General features: G+C 42.2%; 1 pseudogene; it reads right to left on the reverse strand.

The window, feature by feature from the left end:
• Positions 1–10,730: 10,730 nt before the first annotated feature.
• Positions 10,731–11,466, reverse strand: LOC119801666 (annotated as a pseudogene).
• Positions 11,467–15,619: the final 4,153 nt, after the last annotated feature.

Genomic DNA, 15,619 nt, shown 5'->3' on the forward strand with positions numbered 1-15,619 from the left:
TGAGGAGCCTGTCTGCAAACATAAACACAAGGACAAGACATTGACTATGACCCCCTAGATTTGCTGAGGAGCCTGTCTACAAACATAAACACCTTCCCATTGCTTCCTGGGCAATGCTCCCATAACAGAAGTAACAGTATTTGTCTCTATATTCTGACGGGTCATAGAAATCTCGTTTTTGTACTTTCTCCTGGAATGCTTTTACCATTGCTTACCATATGCACGTATGGTCTGCCGTTTGCTCTGGAATCCAGGAGTGGGTCCCTAGCATGCTTTATAATTTTGTTTAGACTTTCTTGTTGCATTGAAAAAAGTGCCCATATTTTAGTTTCATCCCTTTAACCAAAAAATTCAAACTCCTAAACTATTACACGTACTATTTGGCTATTCGCTTTACCATGAATTTTCTATTTTAAAATTGTTAAGAATTTGAGTACAAAAAAATCAGATCTAAATCAATAAGAATAATATAACCTACCAACGGGAGACTACTATGTTAAACCTTAAACTCAAATTATATGCAAATTAGTTAAAATTTTGGAGCTTAGGTATGTCATGAACAATGCCCATGCGTCAAAATAACTTCCTCACAAAACATCGTATTTGATGTCATCGAGTTTAGAGCTATGATAGAGCTGAGGGATTTGCTCAGTTCACAGAGACTGCCCTAGCAATGCCAGAGGTCCTGGATCTGAACCCCTGGCTATACACCCACAGCAGGGGTGGGGTTGGAGGCGTACCTCTAGTCAGCATTTCAGAGGCTGAAGCAGGAGGACACAGAGATGTTGCTCTAACCATCTCCTCAGCCTTCCTGGAAACTACAGCTCATAAAAAATAAAGGTACATGTTTGTTCTTTTAACTCATTTGTTTTGTTTCGTTTGACATACGGTCTTTCACCATAGCTCCTGTGATTCACTATGTGGACCAGACTGGCCTCAAAGTCACAGATATCAGTCTGCCTTGGCATCCCCAGTGCTGGGAATAAAGGTGTGGTCACCATGTCTGATTCTTCAAGCTTTATTCATTTGTTCTTCAATTTCTTTTTTAATTTAATTTTTTTGCTTTTTATGTCTATGAGTTTTTTGTGTATATCTGTGGACCATGTGCCTGCCTGGCACCTTCAAGGACAAGAAAAATGTGATGATGAAGATTATGTTTAGAGGATAATTTGAGGCATCCTGGGCAATATAGCCAGCCCTTGTCTCAAGTCTCAAACACAGAAAGAAACCTACACCCAGGCTGGGGATGTCCAGTTTCAAAGTCAGAGCAGAGCAGGGGATCACTTTCCTAAACCAGGGTAGGTGAAATGGGGAAATTGGGAGGCAAACCCTGATCGTACACAACAGGGACACTTGTTTCCAGGGATGATGTGGCTTCACAGTGGGTAAGCACTTACTTGGATGGAGGGTCTCAGGCAGCCTAAACTGGCCTTGAACTGATTACAAGGCCTGGAACTCCCAATCCTCCTGCTGTAGCCTCCCACCGTTCTAGGATGACACAGTGCACCGCCATGCCCAGCTTCAGGGTTACCACCAACAGTGTCTGCAAACAATCAAGATTCCAGGAATAAACTCATAGCAATAAACCAAGCCTCCATCCCTGGGGGACTTGAGGTCCTCTCATAAGCACTATGAGCTACTCGGGATGATGCTAGATGTCTCACCATCAGGAAGGTGACCATCTTTGCGTCCCCCAATTAAGAAGCGGCTACGGGAAGACTGCAGATTCTCAGCAGAACCACTTAACAGCATAAGTACCCGCACATCACCTTTGCCGTCTAGTCAAACAAAGTTGCAGGCGGGAGAGCGGGAGTGGCCACCTGGTGCACGTGTGTGACTTTATACAAGAACTTATAAGTGTGTGGGATTAGAGCCTTTGGGGGAGAAAAGTCAAAGCCCTTTTGCCTGAGACCTGCAATAGTGAATGCAGAGGCACTCCAAGAGCAGGGGTGGGGGAAGGGCTGCTAGTCCTCTCTGCTCCAGGACCAGTCCAACCAAAGCAGTCTCTAGACCCTAGGGCTCAGAGGCCATGCCTATCCATGACATGTTTGTGCACTGGAAGAGGTGAGCATGTGTGTCCAGGGCCTCTGCTCTCCCCAGAGACATTGTGCGCTGCAGTCTTCCAGAGTTGGAAACAGCCTCAAATCTGAGACCTTGCCCTCTAATCCAGCTCTTTCTAGGGCTAGAAGTAAATCTCCAATTTCAACAAATACTTTCACCATCTTGAATTTCCTGTCCTATTTTGTCACAACCAGGCCACCACTCCTACTGTTTTGGATTGGCACACTCTGGCTCCATCCTTCAACAGGAAGCCTGATTCTGGCCTGAACTTTCCTTTGCCACCCTTTTCAGACTCCGTTCATGTGAGATGGCAGGTAGACGATACCCAGCCTTTACGCATATGAGTACAATGAGCAGGGCTGTGAGTTCCATGGGAGCAGGGAGATCCACACACCCCTTGCTCAGGCTCTAATGGAGCACAGCTGACCAAGCCTTCATGACATGAACTCAGATGAGGGTAGGGTCTCATAGGGGCACCGGATGCTGCAGGCTTTCCCCATATCCCCACTTCTAAGGACCCGGCACATGCAGTTCTTCTCACAATTTAGGCAATGCTTAGACCTCAGTATAGTATAGAAACCAAGAGTCAGGATCTTTCTCTTGTCAAGCCCACTTACTTCACTTCTTTGCAGTCAGGGCAGAAGTTTCCATACCTGGAGGAAACCAGGAGAGATGTCACCTGTAGAGTCCCAGGTCCCCACGTAAAAGACATCTAGAGGGCTTGCTGATTCCTGGAGCAGAATCAAAGTCCAGAGCCTAGAGTTCTGTCTGCTCTTGGATTATTAGTTCACCAGCATACAGGAGGTGTTTCAAATACGTTCGTGCAGTGGGTGATCACAAGTATATCTACCCAGACATCTCAGTGGACGCAGAGCCCCTCGGATTATCCTCCATGGGTCTCCACTCAAGACACAGCTCTATCTGGTACTCCAATATGAATTCTAGAACCTCCTTTACAATGGGAGAAGTGCTTTGGCCAAGGCTTCAGAAAAACTGGCCTAGGATAGGGAGCTTTTTGAAGGTGCAGAGGAAACCCCCATACATTACGGTCTCAGCTGGGGACACAGCAGTCCCTAGGGCACAACCCAGAGCAAGCAATGTCTGACTTCATGCTGTTAGCTTCTGACAAGACTCTAAAGTAAGTAGGCTCAGAGAAAGGCAGAATGCTCCCTATATACAACAAGAGGATCTGAGACCTCTGAGCTTGGAGGTGGGCACTCACCGCTTGAAGAGCATGTTGAGCACCTGGTGGATGGTGGTATACCTTTGGTATATGCACAGGAAGGCAATGAGAAAAGAGTCCCCCCCCCCAAGCTTGCTGGGAAATCTCTAGGTGATCCACCACCTCTTCCAGCCTGTTGCGGTAGAATATTCTAGTGGACTGTCCTTTGGGGCAGACTCTTACTCAACCTGAGGCGAGATTACGGTGGATGGTTCAAACAGGCACAGTACTGTTATGATTGGTTATTATCATATTAAGGTTTTCTGAACTTTATGGTGCCAAATACCAAGAGTGAAATTTGGGAAAGCTGGCATTTCAGAGTGGTTACCTGCTCTGTATGGTCCTGGCCCTGGCTGCCCTGACTCGTTTGTTTCTTTCTGGCCAAATAGCCGGAGGTGTTGGAGCCAGGCTTGAACGCACCATATCCGGACACCACCATGACCTCCCCTTTTGTCTTTCTTGAGAACTGAGTCTCCAATAATCCCAAAAGAGCATGACAGCATCCCGCTTTCTCTACTGTCTCAAGACAAGTAAGCCTGCTAGGCTGTCTCTGAGCCTTTGGCTGCCCACTTGCAGGGTTCTGCATTGTGATGTCATTGTTAATGAAGTGAGGTCACTCCTGTGGTCCCCTTGCCTGAGTCTTCTCCTCACCCAGGACTTTCCAAAAAGTCTCCTAGATCCTCTCCCTCCTCCCACATGCACTACTTGTCACATCCTAGGGATGTCTGGGTAAAGGCAGCACCTTGACTTTGCAATCTGAGCCCCTACTGTTGACCCACATCTGTAACCCTAATTCTGAACTCAACCCTAATTGTCCCCAGCACACCATAAACCCTTGCCATGTTACCTTGCTTCTAGGCTACTTTGTGTGTGTTCTGGGTGAAATATGAACACAAATTATCAATGTGTGTTGAGATTTCATGAGAAACTACAGAGTGGATCTTTTTTTAAATCAATTTTTCAAAATTTGTTTTGTTTTGTTTTGAGACAGGATTTCTTTATATAGCCCTGGCTGTCCTAGAAATCACTCTGTAGACCACACTGGTCTTCAACTCACAGAGACCCACCTGTTTCTGCTTTCTGAGTACTGGGAATAAAGGCTTACACCACAACCAGGACCCAGAGTGGGCCATTTGTATAGCTAATTAAAATTGTGTGCTTTGTTGAAAAAAAAAGTGCAGTTGTATTCATTCTCCTATACTCTTTGCTATGTTTTTGTTTTGTTTTGACTTGACTTTTGTTGTAGACTCTTTCAGCTCTCTGCACTTAGACATCGCTGATGTTGCCTCCCTTATTCTGAAAGTTTGCCAGCAAGGGAAGCAGTGCAGCTTTTTTCCTGCTATTGCTGAAAACCAAAAAGCATGTGGTCAGCTTTTATCAACACCATTTAAGTGTTTCGTGGCAGAAACTCTTAAAGAGCTGCAGGATTTTGCAGCTAAAGCTGAGTCAGGAAGCCTCTCTTAAATGAGAGCACTTGCCTCTAGCAAGCAGAGCAGATCCAAGAAATTGCCGCTACCAAGAAGCCAAGCTTTACTCTATTCTTTTCTGTCTAGAATTCCTTCCCAAGCTCTCTCAGGTTTTATGTGGATGCAGTTGACCACGTGGGTACCATTTGTTGACTGTGGTTTCTGTTCTGCCCGATTTCCACAGTCGTTAAGTCCCAAAGAAATCACACAGAGGTCTACATTAACTATAAACTGATTGGCCCATTAGCTCAGGCTTCTTATTAGCTCTTATAATGCATATTAGCCCATTATTCTTTCTGCGTTAGCCACATGGCCCAGTATCTTTTTTCAGCAGTGCAGTCACATCTTGCTTCTTTGGTGTCTGGACAGGACTGGGGAGGAATGAGCTTCCTCCTTCCCAGAATTTTCCTGTTCACATTGCCCCGCCTCTAATTCCTGCATGGCTACTGGCCAATCAGCATTTATTTAAAACATAATTGACAAAATATATACAACTGTCCCACACCAGGAGTTAGAAACAGAAATTCTGTGGACACAAAGGTCAGATACAAAACTCTTTATAGAAGTATTTATTATCTATCTATCTGTCTACCTATCTATGTGTGTGCTTGCACTGAGTGTATTGCACCACGTGGATGATGGTGCCCAGAGAGGCCAGAAGAGGGAGTCAGATAACCTGGAACCGGAGTCACAGGTCATCCAGTGTGGGTTCTGTAAACTGGACCTGAAGGAACAGTTTGTTGAAAGTGCAATAAACACTCTTTTTAAAACAAAATATAGACATCTTTATTTTCTTTTATGCATACTGATGTTTGTTTTACCTGTCTGTCTGTGTGTTGCATGCTTTGAGTGACTGCCATAAGATGGCATTGGATCTTTTTGAACATGAGCTATAGGTAGGGCAATGTTGATTCTAGGAAACTAATCAAGGACCTCTGTGAGAACAATGAATGCCCTTAACCACTGACCCTTCTCTCTACACTCACAGACTCTTCATGTGCTAGACTTTATTCTGGGTCATAAATTTTCATTTAAGTCCAAGGTACAAATACTGAAAGTGTTTTCTCTAATACTGGGTGGCCATGTTTACATATGACTTTGTTTTCTGTTTAATAATCCTACATAATATTTACATATTAAAAATAGAATAAAATATAAGTACAATATTATCTCAAACATAATAAGTATAATGTAATATACAAAATATAATATTAATACTTAATGAATAACAGTAATAATAACTTCATTGCTACGTCAATTATTCTCTGTTATATAGTATTCCAGTACATTAAAATACAGCAAGGTACTTATTTTCATATTAAATTTGAGCTGTTTGTAGTTTTGCTGCCCTAAATAACACTAGCATGCCAAATTCTGGAAGTGGCTGTTAATTTATGATGCTTACGTTCTTACCAGTTAAGAATAATTATGAAACACATATGGAATTTACCAATATATTAGTTACACACAGGCTACACTGTTTTGAGAAAGAAAGCTGGACGTGTTGGTGTGTCACTTTAAATTATCACTGAGGTGATAGAGGTGGACAGAATTCTATGAGTTTTTGGCCAGGATGTTTTACATATTAAGTTGAAGGACCCACATGTTTTAAACATTATAGTTGAGTCAGTAAGCCAAGTATATGAAAGTAGAGCCGTAACAGATAGACGGGGTCAATGTCTGCAGGAAATACATAGACACTGTGTAATCAATTCCAAGGAAACTCCTTCCTTGGTGAATGGACTTCCTGTGGAGTCCCCACAACAGAGGGAAAGATGGTTTGGGGTTTGGAAGAAGCAGCATCTTAGTTTTAAGACAACGTGTTCATAAACATCTCAGACTGACCCCTCATTAGTGACACCCTTGCCTCCAGCCCAGATTGCTGGTACTAGATGTCTGCACCACTACATGTCAGCCAGAGTGTAGTTTCGTTATGATTTAATTGCAATGGCTCATATTGGCGTAGTGCTCAGGGTTCTAGGAACAAGGAAACATATAAGAAGTGATTTCCCAAAGGAAATATGGCTTAGCTTTCACCTTGATGACTTTGATATGCCATGCATATCCATAGAGGGTGGAAACTTGGCCTCTTCCCTGTGCCTTCTGCCTTCCCTGGATGTTGCGAATACTCACGTTTTGCACATGATGTAGTGCTTACTGCTATGTGTCAGCGACAGGATTCATAGAAAAGAAAGTTGTATTACTTTGTTTCGCTTCCGTGTGATGAAATGCTGACCAAAGGCAACATGGAGAGGTGGGCTTTTATCTGAATTGCCAGGGACAGTCCGTCATCCAGGGACAGTCCGTCATCCAGGGAAAGCAAGGCAGGGAGACGAAGGCAGGAGCTGAAGCAAAGACTGTGAGGATATGCTGAATGGTCTCTTGCTGCACATGGCTCACTCAGTATGTCCTCTCTTTTTTTTTTTTTTGTTTGTTTTTTCGAGACAGGGTTTCTCTGCAGCTTTAGAGCCTGTCCTGGAGCTAGCTCTTGTAGACCAGGCTGGTCTCGAACTCACAGAGATCCGCCTGCCTCTGCCTCCCGAGTGCTGGGATTAAAGGCGTGCGCCACCACCGCCCGGTTTTGTTCTCTCTTTTTTTTAACAGTAATTTTATTTTCAATCAAATATATTAACATCTCTGATGCCGTCTTCCCAGAAACCATTCCAATCCACCCAAATATTCATAACTTCTTTTATTACTGCTGCCGATATACATATCTATAAACTTATATATGAAAAAGTAGGTAAACAAAACCAGCTGTGTCTGTTTACTGTTGCTTGTATATATTTGTTTTTGGATTAACCATACACATTGGATATTGGACAACCATTCCAGAAGGTTCATTTCTAGGAAAAACTATTTCTACCTAAACAGCAGTACTTACTTTTCATTTAGCCCTCTTATGCACCCAGGACCAACCTGCCATGGGTTAGTCTTGCACAGTGGGCTGTGATTTCTCGCATCAATAAAGGAATTGACCCACAGACTTGATCATCACAGGCTCATCTGGGGAAGGAAATTCCTCAGTGAAAGTGGTTCCCTCTTCACAGATGAATATAACTTTCGTTACATTGAAAAGAAAAACAAGCCCACAGTGAATGGTGACCAAGAAAGCAAAAAATAACTGACTTACAACTAAAGTGAACAAAGATTTATTTGGGCTAAGAGACTTCCAAGGGTTTAGGTCATCCCAGCCTGGAGTGCAATTCTTGACCCTTGACCTTGAAGTGATCCAGGGGGAAGAATTCCATACAAGAGGCAGGCATGGATAACGTTGTCCCAAGAAAGAGCCCCGGGGTCATGTTTTCTCTACCTAGCACCTGTATTGCCATGTCTCTAGGAGCTCCTGAAATAGTGCCACTGTTTGTGGAATAAGACTCACTATCCAGCTAGAACCTACAGGAAACATCACATATTCAAATGGCAGGAGTCTAAATCCTAAAATGGCATTTGAGGCATTCCTTCATACCTTCTATGAAAAAAAACATTGACTTTCAAACGTGTTATGTTTAAGTAAATCACCCAGGAATAAAAGTATGAGATTGACCTTTAAAGAAGAAGGAAATAGCTATACACTTTGAGCTGCCAGAGACAAGAAATGACAATTGTGCACAAAGCAGTACAGGTACCAAGCTCGCCCCTTAGTCACCCAAAGCGCTAAGTGTCTGACCCTTTCCAAAATTTGTGCTTCATCACAGCAAGTCCATCCCGTTTGCTTCAGCTTTGTCCTTGAATAAATTATCACCTCCACATTTTGTCTTATTGTTTCAAGTGGAATCTTCAGCCTCTTTCTGTGTCCTGAATTATTGCTGGAAGGAACTCCTGCCACTTCGATGTGGGATGCCCTTCTGTATATGTGTTGCTTTTATTGGTTAATGGATAAAGCTGTTTCAACCAATGGCTTAGCAGAGTAAAGTCAGGTAAGAAATCCGAACAGAAATATATAGAGTAGACAGAGTCAAGCAGAAGCCATGTGACCGCCAAAAGAGAAAGATGCCAGAACATTACCGGTAAGCCACAGCCTAGTGGCAATACATAGATTGATAGAAATGTGTTAATTTAAGATATATAAACTAGCTAGGAATACACCTGAGCTATTGTTCAAACAGTGTTGTAATTAATATAGTTTCTGAATGATTATTTGCCTCTGGGCAGCTGGGAAACAAAAGTACAGTCTCTACACAAGTTACAGAAATGATGATGGAACAAACATTCATGCAACTTTGAGTCGGTGAAGATAATCATCAGCATATTCTGCTTTGTGTCAGTGGGACATACATAGTTGGTTTTGTATTTTACCATAGTAATGTTGCAGGCCCACTCTTGTTAACTGGCTTCAGATTCTTGATTTTTGTAATAGTTAAAAGTTCACAGAATTTGTGATGCTTTTAAACAATGCCTACGAGTAGCACTTGGAAATACTCGAACATACTCGAATGATGGTATTGGTTATTGAGGCAGAGATAAGTCTCTTTAGGCATTCCAGTTTCTCCTGTCCAAAAGCTGGAATTGAGTGGGGGAACAGATTGTATTAGAAATAGGGAAGCTTGTGCAGAAAAATTACAAGACCAAAGACGGGAAAGGACAAGGTAGACTTTAATAATTCTAATGGCCCTGGTGTACAAAGGATTTAGTCTTCTGTGTCATCCCATAAGCTCTTGGGTTCATTGGCAGTCTGGAGCTTTCTCTATATGGGTGTGCGGGGGGTGGAGGGGATGCACCTGCAGCGCCTTGCTTACCCATGCCTGTGGAATTCAGAGAGCTGTGTTTCTACACACATTACATCAAGGTGATGTAATTACTGAATTACTGCATTCCTCTGCACAGTGCTGATGTGTTCTGCAACGTTGAGTTTCTCCTTCAAGCCAGTATAGGAGAGGGTTCCTCACTAAAGTATTCTGTCTTTACATCAGAGGCTCAATAAAAAAAGGACAATTACTGGTACAGATGCATGAACAGTTTCCAGCTAAACTGACAAATTAGGTTCTGGTATCTGCTTTCCTTGTGAAATATGTTCTAGCAACACTAAACTTTATTAAGAACAACGTCAGTAACACGAATACACAACATACAATTAACAAAACTATTTAATTCAAACTTTTTTATGTAAAACAAAAGAACGTTGTTCAATTTGCATCATAAAAAAATACCTACAATTAAATTCATAGGAATTTTGGATATTAGATTGGAGAACTATAAATATTAATGATGAAACTATATCATTTCAGCTGAATATATACAAAAAGTATCGTTAAAGAAGTATAACTTTCTTGGAAGAAATTGTTCATTATAGCGTACATAATGGTGAGGTTGATATACAGAAGACCTGAGTTATAAATACATATTTAGCATTATAAGGACTTCCTTAGCATTCAAAGAGTAAACAGATCTTATCTGAGGCAATGACGTGTTCTGCATGTCTGCTGCACTTCTACAAATACTCCTGGCTGGGCTGAGTCCAGGGTCACATGGACAGAGTTCAACAACACTGGGAAACACCTTTCGTGCCCCACATAAGGACAACGCATAGTATAAACTGGCACTTGAATTGGCATTTCTCTCAGAAATAGCACTTCCTACAAGCAACTGATAACTAAACATTAAATATCGTTGGAAATCGGTGGTAAACAACAGAATCTTGTGAACAAAACAGGAAAATTGAAAGCAAACTAAGCCAACGATTGAAACAAGGATTTGATGTAATATTCGCCCCACCCAAAAAAAATGATTTTGAATGCAGCATGCTTAAAAGCATGTTATAATTAAGAAGTTGAGGAGTTCTAACATATAGGAGCCACACACATCTTATACGTTACTTCAGATGCAATTCTTCCTTGCCCCAAGTTAGCACTACTTAGAATGGTGTTGGTGCATCACTCACTTTTTATAGCCCAGAATGTGTTCTTCAACCCACCCTGCCTGCAGTCCTTGGCAACATCAATGACAGACTGCAGAGCAGCCTCAGCAGCCAGTGGGTGCTGCTACAGTAGGCACTTAGGTAGGATTTCCCATACCATCTTCTTCCTAAACAGAGGTATGTGCTGCTGGGAGAAGTTTATGGGTTGGTCTCTCGAAATATAATCTGCATATTTACAGGTAAACATCCCACAATCGCTCTGATTCAGCTGCACAGGAATCTCCTCTGCTGCCATGCTGTGTTGCTTCCATTCCAAAGGGTTCAGATCTATATCCCCTTTTCATTTTGCTCTTATCCTGCAGGTATTGGAAAATCGTCACCAGGATGTCTGGTCTCTTCTGTCCCATCGAGTCCCAGTAGATAATGGTCTATGACCACCAGGGTCCAGTGGATGTCCAGATGTACCAGCAAGAGGACAATGTCCTTTTCAAAGATGTCTACAGTTTGTGTCCACCTTTTCCCAGCCCTGTATCCCCCACCCTTCAGTTTTGTGGGAAAAAAAAAGTATTAAAGATTTGAAGTGCTGGAAATCCTGGAGATTTGCTTCTTTCCATGAGGAGACCCATATAAAAATTAATAATTTCATCATTGAGCCACTGGCCCTTCTGTAGAGTCTGCATGTCTCCTCGAGTAATGTTCAGCTTGAATGAACTACTTAAGATTTCGTCTTGTGGCCCTGGGCCTAGTGCACTGCTGATTTCCCTCTCCGTGTCAGCTGTTACCTCAGGGAACTGATCTTGGTCACTGCCTTTATCCTGCTCCACAAAAGACTTCTCCTTGGCCTTAGGCATTAACATGATTTTGTTGATGATGCCCCCCGGTGACAGTATTTTTAGAGATTTGGGCTTGAGCTCCTCCCAGAATGTCAGACTGGGGGTGGTATCTCCTCTCATCTTCAAAGTTATTTCGAACTCTCGTCTGTGTTTCACAGTGTGTCTCTGAAGAATAGCCCTTTTCATTTGTGAGTGGTGAGTGATGTCTTGTGACAGGAGAGCTAGATTGATTGAGCTGGAAGGGAATGGTTTCCCCTTCACGAATGTGGTCCTCCGTGCAACCCTTGACCTTCTTCAAGGGGTCTACAAGTCTTCTCTCAGCGCTCAGAAGGCCAGTGTGTACATGGTAACTGTGCTGAAGATGGGTGTGGCTATACTAATATCTAACAAAATTGACTTCAAACTAAAACCAATCAGAAGAGATGGAGAAGGACACTTTATTCTCATAATAGGAAGAGTTCATCAGGAGGAAGTCTCAACCCTGAATATCTACACCCCTAATATAAAAGCACCCACATATGTAAAAGAAATATTACTAGAACTCAAAGCATACATCAAACCCCACACTCTAATAGTAGGAGATTTCAACACTCTGCTCTCAACAATGGACAGGTCAACCAGACAGAAACTTAACAGAAAAATAAAAGAACTATCAGATGTAATGAACCAAATGGACTTAGCTGACATCTATAGAACATTCCACCCAAACATAAAAGAATATACCTTCTTCTCAGCATCTCATGGAACCTTCTCAAAAATTGATCACATAATTGGTAACAAAGCAAACATTCATAGATACAAAGAAATTGTAGTAATCACCTGTGTAGTATCAGATCACCATGGAATAAAGTTAGAATTCAACAATTCTAACCCCAGAAAGCCTACAAACTCATGGAAATTGAATGGACAACTACTGAACCACCCCTGGGTCAAGGAAGAAATAAAGAAAGAAATTGAATTTAATAAAAATAAAGACACAAAATACTCAAACCTATGGGACACTGTGAAAGCAGTGCTAAGAGGAAAGTTCATAGCACTAAGTGCCCACATTAAAAAAAAAAAAAAAAAAAAAAAAAAAAAAAAAAAACCAGAAAAAGCACACATTAGAGACTTAACGGCACACCTGAAAGATCTAGAAAAAAAAAAGAAGCAAACTCACCCAGGAGGAGTAGGAGACTGGAAATAATCAAACTGAGGGCTGAAATCAACAAAATAGAAACACAGAAAACAATCCAAAGAATCAATGAAACAAAAAGCTGGTTCTTGGAGAAAATGAACAAGATTGACAAACCCCTAGCCAAACTAATCAAACGGCAGAGAGAGAACACACAAATTAATAAGATCAGAAATGAAAAAGGGGACATAACCACAGACACAGAGGAAATTCAGAGAATCATTAGATCTTACTACAAAATTCTGTACACCACAAAATTGGAAAACGTAAAAGAAATGGACATTTTTTAGATAAGTACCATATGCCAAAGCTAAATCATGACCAGGTGAACAATCTAAATAGACCTATAAGTCATGACGAATTAGAAGCTGTCATCAAAAACTTCCCTACCAAAAAAAGCCCAGGACCAGATTTTTCAATGCAGAATTTTACCAGAATTTCCAAGAAGAGCTAATACCTATACTCCCTAATGTATTTCACAAATATAGAAACAGAAGAGTGATTGCCAAACTCTTTTTATGAAGCTACAGTTACCCTGATACCAAAACAACACAAATACTCAAACAAGAAAGAGAATTACAGGCCAATATCACTCATGAACATCGACGCAAAAATTCTCAATAAAATACTGGCAAACCGAATCCAAGAATACATTAGAAAAATTATCCATTATGATCAAGTAGGCTTCATCCCGGAGATGCAGGGCTGGTTCAACATATACAAATCTATCAATGTAATCCATCATATAAATAAACTGAAATAAAAAAAACATATGATTATTCCATTAGATGCGGAAGAAGCATTTGACAAAATTCAACACCCCTTTATGATAAAGTCTTGGAGAGATTAGGAATACAAGGTTCATACCTAAATATAATAAAAGCTATATACAGCAAGCCAACAGCTAACGTTAAATTAAATGGAAAGAAACTCAAAGCCATTCCACTAAAATCAGGAACAAGAAAAGGCTGTCTACTCTCTCCATACCTCTTCAATATAGTGCTTGAAGTTCTAGCAATAGCAATAAGGCAACATAAGGAGATCAAGGGGATTTGAACTGGAAAGGAAGAAGTTAAACTTTCATTATTTGCAGATGATATGATAGTGTACATAAGCGACCCCAAAAACTCTACCAAAGAACTCCTACAGCTGATAAACACCTTTAGTAATGTGGCAGGATACAAGATCAATACCAATAAATCAGTTGCCCTCCTATACACAAAGGATAAAGAAGCAGAGATGAAAATCAGAGAAGCGTCACCTTTCACGATAGCCACAAATAACATAAAATATCTTGGGGTAACTCTAACCAAGGAAGTGAAAGATCTATTTGACAAGAACTTTAAGTCTTTAAAGAAAGAAGTTGAAGAGGATACCAAAAAATGGAAGGATCTCCCTTGCTCTTGGATTGGGAGGATCTACATAGTAAAAATGGCAATTCTACCAAAAGCAATCTAAAGATTCAATGCAATCCCCATCAAAATCCCAACAAAATTCTTCAGAGACCTTGAGAGAACAATAATCAACTTTATATGGAAAAACAAAAAACCCAGGAGAGCCAAAACAATCCTATACAATAAAAGTACTTCTGGAGGCATTACCATCACTGACTTTAAACTCTATTACAGAGCTACAGTAATGAAAACAACTTGGTATTGGCATAAAAACAGAGATGTTGACCAATGGAATCGAATCGAAGACCTGGATATTAACCCACAAATCTATGAACACCTGATTTTCGACAAAGGAGCTAAAAGTATACAATGGAAGAAAGAAAGCATCTTTAACAAATGGTGCTGGCATAACTGGATTTCAACATGTAGAATGAAAATAGATCCATATCTATCACCATGCACAAAACTCAAGTCCAAATGGATTAAAGACCTTAATATAAATCTGACTACACTAAACCTGATCGAAGAGAAAGTGGGAAGTAGTCTGCAACACATGGGCACAGGAGACCAATTCTTATGTATAATCCCAGTAGCACAGACAATAAGAGCAACAATGAATAAATGGGACCTCCTAAAACTGAGAAGCTTCTGTAATGCAAAGGACATTGTCATTAAGACAAAAGGGCAACCTACTGATTGGGAGAAGATCTTCACCAACCCTGCTTCAGACAAAGGTCTGATCTCCAAAATATATAAAGAACTCAAGAAACTAGGCATTAGAACTCTAATTAACCCAATTTAAAAATGGGGTACTATTCTTTGGGGTGAGTGAGGAGTGAGTGCCCGAACCGCGGCAGCTGCCCGGTGAGGGACCACCGACTCTCCACAACTCCCCCTGCCACCAGCACACTTCCTGCTCTTCCTGCAGGGGTTATTCTCCCCGGATACCGCCTCTCTCTCCCTGTCCCTTCCCAGCTTGCACCCAGAATCCTCCCCCCCTCCCCCTTCCTCATCCTCCCGTCTTTGGGGCCACAAAATCCCACAGCTCAGCCTGTTTGGGCTCTGGGGACCTGGAATTGAGTGCACCCAGGCCGGTGGGAGGTCCCCTCCTTCATTTGACTGCCCTGCCCGGAGCAAGGTAGGCCTTTGTCTGAGAGCTGCTTGGCCTGCAAGGGGACCTCACAGTCTGCAGAAGGATCCATCATTCTTTGGGGTGAGTGAGGAGTGAGTGCCCGAACCGTGGCAGCTGCCCGGTGAGGGACCACCGACTCTCCACAACTCCCCCTGCCACCAGCACACTTCCTGCTCTTACTGCAGGGGTTATTCTCCCCGGATACCGCCTCTCTCTCCCTGTCCCTTCCCAGCTTGCACCCAGAATCCTCCCCCCCTCCCCCTTCCTCATCCTCCCGTCTTTGGGGCCACAAAATCCCACAGCTCAGCCTGTTTGGGCTCTGGGGACCTGGAATTGAGTGCACCCAGGCCGGTGGGAGGTCCCCTCCTTCATTTGACTGCCCGGAGCAAGGTAGGCCTTTGTCTGAGAGCTGCTTGGCCTGCAAGGGGACCTGAAAGTCTGCAGGAGGATCCATCGTTCTTTGGGGTGAGTGAGGAGTGA

The sequence above is a fragment of the Arvicola amphibius genome, chromosome 15 (genome assembly GCF_903992535.2).
Source record: "Arvicola amphibius chromosome 15, mArvAmp1.2, whole genome shotgun sequence".
Taxonomy (NCBI): Eukaryota; Metazoa; Chordata; class Mammalia; order Rodentia; family Cricetidae; genus Arvicola; species Arvicola amphibius.